This window comes from Manis javanica, chromosome X (genome assembly GCF_040802235.1).
Source record: "Manis javanica isolate MJ-LG chromosome X, MJ_LKY, whole genome shotgun sequence".
NCBI classification, from domain to species: domain Eukaryota; kingdom Metazoa; phylum Chordata; class Mammalia; order Pholidota; family Manidae; genus Manis; species Manis javanica.
Genome location: NC_133174.1, coordinates 4,444,434 through 4,457,193, shown reverse-complemented (window position 1 = coordinate 4,457,193; position 12,760 = coordinate 4,444,434). Strand labels below are relative to the sequence as shown.

Here is a 12,760-nt window from a genome sequence, read left to right as displayed (position 1 = left end):
GTGGGAACGCTTTCCCATCAGGATCATGACGCGCCACAGTGGGACTTGGGATGTCAGAGAGGCGGGACTGTCTTCCGTAAAGAGTAACAGTTTCGGTAGGTGACGTGGAAAAGCAGGTGCGGTGGGACGCCTTCCACACGTTGATTCTCAGGGATGGGGCTGGGGGTAGAGGTCAGATTCAGGGGGTGCTGTGAGGGTAGAGGTGAGAATGATACAATAGGCTTGGGGATTTAGGGGGGCAGATTTATGTCGCCAGAGTGGAGGGGCACTCTCAGTTCAGACAAAGGGAGTTCCTACGCTTTTTTGGGTTGAATATGATTAAACAGCTACAAAATAGAGGCTTTCTTTGAACTATTTCTTCAGCCCTTTCCCAGTTTCAAATGAGGCAAGATGGGTGAAGATTCTTAAGCACCTAAAGCCTACTTTTATAACGAGCAAGTACCACTGTATCTGATTTGATTCCCTGATGCGGAATATCTTCAGGATCTGAAGTAGATAGGGCATCACTAGAGGAAATTCTTTTGGAGATTTTGGGAAATCTTGGAGCAGGATACTAAGGACTGCTTTGGTTTGTCCACGGGAACTTTTTCTTATGCTTTACAAAGAACACAGGAGGGCTTTCTGGACCATAATGTAGTCGCTTCATAAAGAGGGACTGACAATGTCTCCTGAAATGTGGGGGGAGCCGGGCTTTCCCCTCCCAGACCCCCTTTCCCAGCAAGCACATCCATGGACTCTAATCACTTGTGTTCACCTTATTACAAGTAGAAATTTTTTTAAGCATTCATGCTCCATTTGTTGGTATTTCCTATTTTGCAAATTACAGGCATCCATTAGTGTGTTTGTAATACCAATTCACAGAAACCAACGCAGGGTAGGTAAAGGATGGCGTTTACATAAAATTATAATGTAAAAATGTGTTCCCGTGTATTTTAATGTCTAAATGCTGCATATGTGCTTTTATTCTCATTAAAATTATGTTAGCTTTAATACTGTCCAGGATGATTAACTTTTAATGGTCATGCTAATTAATGATGGTTTAATAATACAATTAGTGATTATTTCAGTGCATTAGGTATGCTCAGGGGTGGTTTGTCGCTAATAATAGTGTTAAGTAAATAAACATTTCAAATGATGCTCTTGAAACTTCAGATCTCACGGGTGAGTACTTACGTGATCTCATGGGACGGCCATTGTGCCGGCCTCCTCACATGGTGAATGAAAAGCTCCCACCGGGATTAAATAGCACAAGAGTCAGCAGTGCTCTTGGGTGCTGTCTTGGACTTGAGAGAAGGTTAAATATTTTCATTCCACAGTTGGTTTTTTTTGCCAGAAACTTTTAAGCTCCATGTCCATATTTGTGGGGGCTGGATGTAGTTAAACCTAGAAGAAATCACCTACAAACTCATGAAGTGTGCACAGGTCACATGACTGACAAAAGGCTGGGGATTAGGTGCAAGCCCTCCATGGCACAAACCCCCCCCATTTGGCCCTTGGGATGTCCTGCAGGCCATGGACAAGACACCTCCCATCTACCGGCGGCGGGGGGAGTCCACAGGCAGCCACCTGTCAGGAGTCCATGTATCTTGATTACTTTTAATTATTTAGGTAGATGGAAATACACACAGACGTCTAGGACCGTCTTCCTACATCCAAACCGGTTGTCTTATGAATACAGACTTATATATATTTACACAGTCTGTGAAAAAAAAAAACTCAATTTGCCAAAGGATTGTTTTGGTCAACATTAGATAAAAAGGGGAGGGAGATAAATATTGGTTCCTGGAACAATGAGGGCTTTCTCCACTAGTGGTGTATTTATTCAAGCGTTATCTGTGTAGTACAGAAAGTTATTTTGCATTTCATTGTTTAACAGTAAACAATCCTGATGATGTGCTGTTTGAGGGGCTTCGCGATCTTCATCTATCACTGTAAAACCACGTCCAGTTTATTACAGCTTCTTTGGACATGATCGTTACATGTACATCAATTTGTCTAAAATAGAAATAAATCCTAGTTTCCCCTGCAACTATGCATGATACAGGCACAAGCTATCCAAAACCCCCCCCCACAAATTTGGGAATTATGTGCCTCAAGAATGTATAACATGAAAAAGAAAACCTCTCTTCACTAGCTTTTATGAAATGAGAATGCTGAACCCACCCTGTCTCTATTCTCCTGCAAAACGTACTTGAATTTCTCAGAATGGTATCACTGCCAAGGAAGGGCACTGCACAGACTCACGTTCATGTCGCCCTCAATTCTCAGGAGTTTCTCCACTGGGACAATGTTTACAGAACTGTGCAGTTAGCTGGTAGTGTCAGATTGCACAGCTGTGGCAGGACTGGGCAAACAATTGGTTCAGGAGACGTGCCCACATGGATGTCATCTGAGATGGACTGGAAGCCTTGCCTTGGAAAAAACTGCTTATTTCAATGGCTCTCTTTTAAAGATTTTTTTTTTTGCAGTGCAGCCACTCCTATTTGCCCTTCATCGAATGCGTGTATGCAACACCCAGAGATCCAGCCACCCGAAGGTGCTGGGGATGGATGCCCCTTGATGTTCTGATGACTTGCCCTTGATGAGGTTAGTGAATTTCACCTTGATTTGAAATCCCTGGCCCACCGTAAGTCACGGGCCCATCAAGTCAATGAGATGGAACACGTCAAAGGCAAACACTGGCCGCACACTAGCAAAGTGCCGTGTCTTCCTGGACCGTCTTTCAAATCCTGATTTCGGCAGGTGCAAGTTTTAGGTCTGGTATGTCTGTGAACAGATTTTTGTTTTCAGATTCAGAAGATAAAATCTGTTAATGCGTATCAGCCCTGAGGCACAGTGTTCTGAAGCACTGTGATGTGGATGCGTGCTCAGCTGAAACTGGCTGCTACCAGCCGGGCATTCTTAGACTCTAAGAACATGTCTCCTAGCACACATCGTGTGGTTTCCATCCTAGATTAGCAACATGAAGCAGTCATTAATCAAATGAGTATCTCTTGCCATATTTTCTGGGTGCAAAGGTTAAGTGTGTGTAAGTGAGGTCATTCAAAAAGTTTCTTAGGGAAACAGGATTAGAAAGATGATCCTGTGTGCAGGAAAAAAACAGATTGCTTATTTGAAATCATTTGCACATCTAGGTTTTTCATACAAAACAAGGCATCTTGAAGTCTTGTATTATTGGGGAGATTTTATTCACATTTGTATTCTTTTCCATCTTGAACTATGCTAATTATTTATGTTAAAGCATATCGACAAAAGTCATAAAATGCATTTACAGTCTTGGGGGTTACGTTTTCGAGAAAACAAATATTATATATTTACAAAAGAATGCCCAACACTCCTAACACACTTTAATTAGCCAATAGAAAACCATCCATGGGGAAGAAGGAAGGTAGCATCCCTCAGCTTCCCTACGCAACCCTCACTCCTACCCATGAGGCGGTGGGACACTCACAAAGCTTTGATTCATGTTGCGGTGGCTGTCCCTGGAATTGTCACAGTAGTTGTCAGAGAGCTAGTATTTGCTCTGTACTATGTCCTTCAGTCTTCGTGGCTTCATCTGCACATCTTTAAACCAATGTATTAAAAGTACACAGTTTCAGCAAGCGCTTTGCACCATACTTAAAGGTGTGGCATAGAACCCTGATCTTTTCATTGTTATAAATGCCGTCTTCTTCATGTGAAGCAATCAGATATTGGGGTGTTCTCTGCATCCACAGAAAGGACAATATACCCCACTGGGCTCACATCATGTCCAGGACCATTTCAGGAAGGAGGAATTACTCTTTAGTTATTTTTTAAAATAATGGCTTCAAAAATTTTACCCATTCACTTCATATTAATTTCAAGTTACCGAAATAACTGATCAGAACTTTGTATGTTCATATGTGTATTTTTTTGTATATGTTTCATAATGGACTGGAAACATCTCGCTTTGCTGATATGCAAAATCCAGAGGGGTATTTTATGAAAACTCTTGTGCATGGGAAAAAAAATGGAATAAATCAAGGATTCAACTTGAAGTTACTTTTAGTAAAAAGGGAATAATATTCATTTCTGTGAGATGCATCATAAAGTGATGAATGAGGAAAAAACTCCACAATTTAGGATGCAGAGGACAGCGTATGCAGTTCCAGGGGGAAATATTTATTATCAAGCTTTACTGAAATACACTGTCAAAGGTCCAGTGACAAATGATTAGCAGATGCACTCTATCTTTCCTTAAAAAATAATTGTGCAGGCAGAAATGAATGTAAACAACACATAAATTACAATGTGAAGAATAGCATTAACCGAAAAACCCCCAAAGTACAAATCTTCCATCAGGATTGAGGAAAGTGAAAAGACAAGTCTACAACCTCAAAGTAACCCTGCGGCGTAATGTCCCTTGAGGTTCAAGGACAGATTCCACCATCAGTTTATGGGTGTGACTTTGTTTTCTTCTAACGACCAGAAAAGGAAAACACGAATCCACCTGGCAATTGCCAACACTGAGGCTATCAGTGCAAAAACCCTAGTGAATAAAAGCCGTGAAGACAGGGAGAACGCCTTAATGGTGGTTTCCAGAAGTGTGCAGGGCCGCCCTCTGAATTAGGTAGGTGCCTGCCAGTGTTCTTGCAATTCCAGGCTCCTATTAACGTCCCAGAAGTATTTCAGATTAGAATGCTTGGTTTCGGATGAACTAATCTGGAGGAAAGTAGATGACCTGAAGGGTCTCAGTGCGGTGCACCCCCTCTGTCTTCCATCACGCCTTCTGCACCCCCACCTGGTCCTAGCCGTGTGGGAAGAAAGGAAATCAGAGAGGGTCCCACCTTTCTCAACATGGAAACCAGCTGAGCTGCAGTCCATCAAGCCTTTTTCTATTTTCTGTCAACATTAACAGGCCGGGGAGAGGAGAGAGCACCCGTGCTGATTTCCTGTTGTGTTTTTTTTCTTTTTTGTTTTTCTAAAAAAAGATGCTGCTTGCGACTTCAAATTGAAATGACCTTGACATTTGCTGGCTCTGAGGTTCTAGCCATGCTTCTTTACCACTTTGAACAGCAGTCTTCCCGTTTGTAAAGTTGGAGTAACACTACCTACCTCATGAAATGATTTTAAAGATAATACATATAAAAGATATGAAACAGTACCTGGTGTAGGTGAGAACTACATAAACATTAATTTTTCTTTCTTTACCCCACAAAATGGTCTTAGTTCAAGTCTCAGTACCAAAATTTGGTGCCATTTTGTTGGTGAGAATAAATGTGGAATCACTAACTCCCTAAGAATATATTTTTACTCAAAATTTACAATCCCTAAGACTTTATTAAGAACTCATCTGTCTCCTGAGCTTAAAAAAACCATAAATTATTTCAGAAATAAAATTGGATCATGAATCAATCTTATGTTAAGGATCAACTTAGGATCTTTATGCCTGCTCTTATCTTCCTAGTGTGAAAACTGATGCTGTCCATAGCGGCACTCTTGTTTTCATGGTTTCAGGGCTTCTTTTCTGGCTTTCTAACAGCAAAATGTCCAAATTATGAAACCCACAATATCAAATCCATCAGAACACAGTTGTCCACACCCAGCTTGCACATAAGTCATTACCTAAAGCTAATGGTAAAAGTAGTTATTTCCAGTCCTCAAACTGCATTAATGCTTAGATTGCATCAAGAGCTAAAAAAGCATAATCATATTTTTTGACAGTTTAAAAAAAAAAAGAAAAAAAGATGCTGCTTGGAATTGTACCAAATTCATATGTGATTCTGAAGCACCATTTTCGTTCTCTCAATCACGACTAATTACTAAGGAAATGGCTTTTTCTTTCAATATTAACACAAAGCTCCTGAATTTATATATATGTTTGTAACTATACTATAAAATACATATAATATATAAATATATTAGAAAATACTAATAGTTAAAAATACGTACTATATGTGTGAAATGCAGATTATAGACTTAAGAAAAGTATATGTGTGTCCATACTATATATAACAATATATTTTTCTAAGTCAGTCTATAGTTTTGGCTGCTGTAATGAATAAAATGCATTTATTCTAATTTCTTACTGGGTTTGGCTAGAATAGGGAAAACATTTTTGTTATATATGACATTTATTTACCTAATTCATCTTACAAATTCTTAATTGTGTTTTTTTTTCTGGTTTTTGTAGATACATAGTGTTAGCATCTGCATACGAAACACTTTAGTAACTTTAAAAAGCTGTATGTATAATGCTTAATACATTTCTCTGGCCTTTGTGCAGTAGTGAAAACCTCTACAGCCAGATCGCAGCACAGCGCTAATTGCTCATTTTTCCCTGGTTCAACAGAAACAGCACTTGCTTCTTTGTTTCTTGTGATGATTGGTGGTAAGCGGTCCTTTTTATGATTTGGTCATTATCTTCCTGTTTTATCTTACAGACTTTCCTTAGGAGCAGCTAATTTATCAAATGCCTTCCCATCATCAGCTACGAGGAACAGAAAGAGAGGGTCTTCTCCTTTAGCTGGTCAGTAGGACAAAAGATCTCCAACCACCCTTGCATCTTGGATTAAGAACACCAGTCACCTTGAGTATCTTAGATTCTATTGACGAAAATGCTTCATTTAGAATTTTTGTATTGAGTCATGCACGACAATCATATGCAGTTATTCTATGGTGTTTTCAATTATTTTGTGCCTTGGCAAGCTTCAGCATTCAAATTACACTAACACCATGAAACTGGGCTGTTTCCCAGCTTTTTTGGTAGCCTAGAAAAGTTTACATTTCACAGCAATGATCTGTAGCTCCAAGCCCCAAAAGACCTCAGCTGGGAGGCCATGTGAGCCTCATGGACATTATTTTTTAAGCTAGCATCTCTAAATCACCTTTTCAACGCCCTCCTTCATTATTTCTGGATTCAGTTTTCTGCCTCTTGCAAGTCTGGCTATTTTTGCAGGAAAATTAACCGTTTTCTTCAGAAATCTCCTATATATTGCAGTAGAATTGCCTAAAATATACTTTTATAGTTTAACCTATTATCTGTAATGCTATTGCTGTCTTTATTCACAATCTCATTCACTTTTAGCCTCCTCTGATTTTCTGTAATCTTTCTGGAAGTATATATATATATATATATATGTGTGTGTATGTATGTATGTTCTTATCAATTTACAATGACTGGCATAAATCAATCAACCTACAAATGATTTTATATATATAGTTAATATGAAAGAAATATGTTTGGATATATTTATGACTGCCAGTATTTATACTATTTCAGTAATTTCTACTTTTATCTTTATTCTTTTGCTTTTTGGTAAATACTTCTTATCAAAATGACGTTTCCCTGTAATCCTCCTTACTGAGAATTTTACCGTGGGTGAGTGTTGGATTTCACTGAATGCCCTTTCTGTGTGTACGGATATAGTCATGTGGTTTTTGTTTTTTTTTTTGGCCTGTTCATGTGATGAATTACACTCACTGAATTTTGAAATAGTTTTGCATGCCTGGGAGAAGTCCCACTTGGTCCTGGCGTATGATTATTATTATTATACACTGTTGGATTGGATTTGCTATTATTTTGATGAGGATTTTCGAATCAATGTTCATGAGAGGTATTGGTCTGTGGATTTCTGATAATGTCCTTGATTCTGATATGAGGGTGAGGCTGTCTCATAGAAAGAGTGACAAATTATTCCTTCTGCTTCTGTTCTCTGCAAGAGATTGGAGAGAAATGGTGTAATTTTTTCTTTAAATGTTGGGTGGAATCACCACTGAATGCATCTGGACCCTCTGCTTTTTCTTTTGGGAGGTTATTCATTATTGATTCAATTTCTATAATAGCTATAGGCCTATTCAGAGTACCTCTTTTTTCTCATGTGAGTTCTGGCAGATTGTGTCTTTCAAGAAATTGTATTTCATTTAAATTATCAAATTTGTGGGCATGCTTAATAATCTTTTACTATCCTTTCAGAGCCCACGGGATCTGTGGTGATTTCTCCTCTTTCATTATTTGTATCCTCTTTTTCTCTTAGCCTGGCTAGAGGTCTGCCACTTTTCTTGATATTTTCAAAGAATCAGGTTTGGTTTCATGGATTTTTCTCTATTGGTTTCCCGTTTTCAATTACATTGATTTGTGTGCTAAAATTCTTACTTTTCTTTTATTCTACTTACTTTGGCTTTAATTTGTTCTCAGTCTGTTTTTCCAAGCTGGAAACTTCTAAGTCATTGATTTTAGATCTTTCTTTTACTACATACACTCAATGCTATAATTTTCCTCTTTGCATTGCTTTCTCTGTATGCCACAAATTTTGATAAAGTGTTTTCATTGTCATTTAGCTCAAAATAATTTTAAATTTCTCTTGAGATTTCTTATGATTTATGTGTTATTATTTCAAATCGTGTCTCCATGTGTTTGTTTGGGGGTATTCTAGGTAACTTTCTGTTACTGATTTCTAGCTAATTCCACTGTGGCCTGACAGCAGACATTGCATGACTTCTATTCTTTGAAATTTGTAAAGGCGTGTTCTGTGGCTCGGAATGTGGTCTATTTGGGGGAGTGTTGTGCGTGGGCTGTGCTTGGATGAAGGCGCCTGGAGATGATGTCAGTTCATCCAGGGGACTCTGAGGCTGACTTCCTTTTCTCCTCCTGCCAGAATCACGAAGGCATTTTCGTCCAGTATTTACTGTGAGAACCTACATGAGCTCCTGGAGGTAAAACTGACAAAAGTGTGAGCCCCCCTGGAATTTTTAGCTCTGAGTTTTTGCTCTGGTTAGTTGTGAATCTGTCCAGCTGTCTGTCAGTCCAGTCCTGGGGGCGGCCCATGTCCCCCTGTGTGTCCCTCCAGTCCTGGGGGTGGGGAATGGCCTGTGTTCACCTGTCTCTCCAGTCCTGGGGGCAGGGGTTTGCTGTGTACCCCCTCCTCTCTTATGGTTCTGAGAAGAGGAGTTAATGATTTTTCTCCCTTATCTGTGGGACTGAAACTGGAAGTCTTTTATTTGCTTTTTTATTTTTCTAGTTTCTTACGCTGAGCATGTAAGTTCATTTACATCCCGTCACTGTAATAACAGACGGTCAGGTGGCCCTAGGGCTGACATAGGCTTTGGGATGTAGGATGAACATTTGCATTACTTTCTGTATAAATGATGGTTCTGAGTTTTCCTTTTGGTCTAGGGGTGTTTCATACAGTGATTTTTTTTTTGGTTCAATTTACACATGAATCAATTTACAAATGATTAGGTTTCGGGGGGGTCTGTCTTACCTGAAGGTTTCAGCCCCAGGCAAATTCACTATGGATTCAGTGAGACTGAGAGATGAGAACAGAACGTTCTGGGGTAAAAGGGTTTATACCCAGCTTTATTCTCCCAGTGGGAGGTCGAGCACTAGAATCGTGTCTGTGTGTTCAGCGGTCTGCAGGCCTGTCCTCCACCTCCATTTCTGCATCTGCCCAGAGCACTGGGCAGAGCTCTTTATATAGTGACTCAGTCACAGCTCATTGCCTACGGGTGTGGGAGCATTAGCCTAGGAGCCGGCCAATTACATCACCAAGTAGTTTAGGGTCAGGGCAGGGTCCTGGCCATAGGCGCTCCACTTTCCCCAGAGGGTCACTTTGTTGATATGGAGCATTGTATATGAAAGTATTTTGTAAAATTTGGACATTTTGAATATTATTAGGATTTCGGTTTTGCAAAGTCACAATCAACATGCAGATAAATATATGTATACACACATGTATTTATAGATATAAATGTAAAGATGCAGATACAATTACAGATGAGGCTATAGATCTAGAGAGACTGCCCATGTCTCCTTAGCCTGCACAACCCTCATGCACATGCTCGGGTGTGTCTTACAGCCTCCCAGCGCCCGGCACCTGTGCTCCTTGGTGCGGCGCCTTCTCTGGCCACCAGCGCCCGCTCTAGCAGGGCACACGGCACGCCTGCGGTGCCAGGGGAATAATGCCTCCCACGTGGGACTCAGGCAACACCTGATGGGAGCCGACGACCAGCAGCTCCACCTCCCTGTGCGTTTGGGACTCCGAACTCTGAGGCTGCTCCCAGGGATCCTCGTGGAATTGAGCTCCAGTCACAGTGATAACTAGCTGGACAAAAAACACCCTTCATTAGCTTCTCTTGTCTTACTTCCCCTTTCTCTCACTGATGTCTCTTAAGACCACATCCCAAATAAATTGCTTCGATTCAAATTTTTGCCTCAGCCATCTGTTCCCACATGTTGGACAGACAGACGACAGACACACACAGTCTCTCTCTCTCTCTCTCTCTGCATGTTATGGAAAATAACACTTTTTTTTTCTCTGGCTGTAATAATGTCCGAGGGCTGGTAATTCTATTACTTACTTTGATTAAAACAGAAAGGTCTGGAGTGTTCTCAAAACACTTTTTGGGGAGTAATATGTGTTTTACAGAGTCGAAAATCTGTATTCTTCATTCAGATTGTGACCTGTAATTGAATGAAGTGCTGTGACCTAGGGCTTGGTGTGCTCCGAAGTAAAAGGCCTTCCCTGGTCTATGAAGCGCACACGGTGGCAAATAGGGTCCCTTTCTGACTGACAATGTTCCCCAAAAGAAGAGCCGGCAGGTGTTAGGGATCTCACCGCCATGTGGAGTCTTCCTTAGGCGTCACAGAAGTGCTTGTTATCTCAGTCCAGGATCTTCTTAACGAAATCCAAGTTGGGGGGATTCAAATCAGTCCTGGAGCCCCCTCGGTTTTGAGGGAAGGAAATGAGTATTACAACTTTGGCGTAGCCCACGACAGGTGGTGTGACTCGGTCTGGTGTCTGTACACTTGCTGGCTTCAGGGAAAACGCAAGCAAAACAAAATGAATAAATAGGGTACGTGTTGCTGAACTACAGCCCTGTAACCATTTCAAACTCGATGTGGCTGAAACTGGAAACCGTCTTCCAATGGTTAATATCTCCATAGCTTTCAAACTGTTGTGAATCTGGGGATTACAGGAAGGGAATCCTTTCTAAAGTTCTTAAATAATGGTGTAGGATTCCTGCTGTAATATGCCAGAGGCGGTTTAAGAGACGATGGGTGAATTATCTGTTCTCTCTCCTCCACACGGTCTACTCTACAGATCCTAAGTCCTGTAATGCATGAAATGCTACCAGAGATTAAATGCTTAGAGAGAAAGTGGAGACAAATTGATATGAAACCCACATCACACTATCTGGTCTTTCTCAAATGGCATTTGGAAGAAAAACAAGAGCATTTCTGCTTAAATCTTCTGAGCCTCTTTCAGGCTTATCTAGTGTGTGTATGTGGTTTTTAGGAGCTCTTAATCAAGAATGATTTCACAGGTCGTGAGCTCACCTGCACGTCACAATATGTATTCTGACAAAGCTGTGCCTTGCCTTTACTTGATTCCAGCTAAAACTAGTCAAAATCATGACTTAGTCTTACTCTTTGGGGTCATGCGGATGTGATGTTTAAGTATTTCAAGTATTTTGCTTGTTTGGCTAACGGTTCCCTTCTCCATTTGTGGCTCTGGAGACAAACATCAGCTCTCCCTGCCTTCAAATGCTGAACCACCCTGTTAACGCCACATTCTTTGTTAGCAAACACTTTGCAATACACACCCTGGATATGTATGGGTATAAGAAGTTATTATAATTGTGTATCTTATTTGCAACAAAAGCTCTGTCTAGAAAGCCAGACAACAATCTTTTGATTATTCTCCAGTATAATTTAATCAAGGTATACACGTGCCTTATATATTCTCTTACTGCACTTGGGGAGAACACAGCAGAAGTAAACATACCCCAGACCATCTAAAGGCTCATGGAGACCAGTGCTAACACATCATGAGTGGAAGTTCGCACCCTTGTTTTCCATTCTTCGAGCAATCCTGGTCCTAAAATCATACACCTGTGCATTAGGGGAGTTTGCTGAGATCCCTGGAGTCATGAGCCGTATATAGCCTGTCCTGCTGACACTGGGCTTGGCAACCTGGCTGGGCCAATGGGAAGGAACTGAGTGACAGGACCGTGGTCCAGCCTGGTGCCAAGGCCCCCAGAGCCTTTCCATGTCCCCTGCATTCCTGTGATGAGCCATCAGGAAAGCATGTCCCAAGCAGCCACCGATAAAGAGCACGGGGCACCACACAGCATCAGTGGACCCCCATCGTACGTAGAAGCAGAGGGTCTAGCTCCACCGGCCGGGTTTGGATGAGATTTGTCTTTTTTCTTGCTCAGCCTTATTGCGGTAATCACTCCATAAGCATGACATAACCGTGGCTAGGCCGTAGTACTCCAGCTTGCCTTAAGCAATTTGGCAAAAAGCATAACAGTTCAAACAAAATAATAATCTGGTCCCCACTCCAGACACTTGCACACAACCGCATCCCGTCGGGAGGGTCGCTCCATCCCCCCGCAGGACGACCACCCCCAGGGGCTTCTTCCTGTCAGTCCCTAACGTGGACTTTGGAAACCCTGGGCAGAAGGAGAGACAAACAAAAATGTAAGGGAGAGAAGAGGAAGCCAAGGAGTGAGCACGAGTAACTTCGGAGGCCAGGAAGCAGCAGGGAAACGGTGAGAACGGCCTCGAGCTCTCTTCTCCGCAGGTCTGGCTGTGTTCGAGCCCCTGCTCTTCCGGCGAGGCCTCTGTGGGTGATCCCAGGGGCACCTCGTCAGCGGGGCGGCCTCCTGGTGGAGCTTCCGCAGGGCCCCTTGTTTTCATATGTACCCTTGTTGTTTCAGATAAATGGAGTCATTTTCTGGCTTTAAAGCTGGGAAAACCTAATCAGCACGCTTGTCAAGGGGAGGCTGCTTCATC

The 12,760-nt window shown here is 41.6% G+C and overlaps 1 long non-coding RNA gene across 2 annotated transcripts; it reads left to right on the top strand.

Moving 5' to 3' along the window:
- The first annotated feature begins 2,238 nt into the window (after positions 1–2,238).
- LOC140847473 (uncharacterized) lies at positions 2,239–10,166 on the top strand. 2 transcript variants are annotated; one of them, XR_012127524.1, is made up of 3 exons: positions 2,239–2,586; positions 6,405–8,676; positions 9,819–10,166. It is a non-coding gene; the product is annotated as an uncharacterized lncRNA (long non-coding RNA). The 2 variants fall into 2 exon arrangements; XR_012127523.1 differs by lacking the exon at positions 2,239–2,586 and having other exon boundaries at positions 4,577–8,676.
- The last annotated feature ends 2,594 nt before the right edge of the window (positions 10,167–12,760 follow it).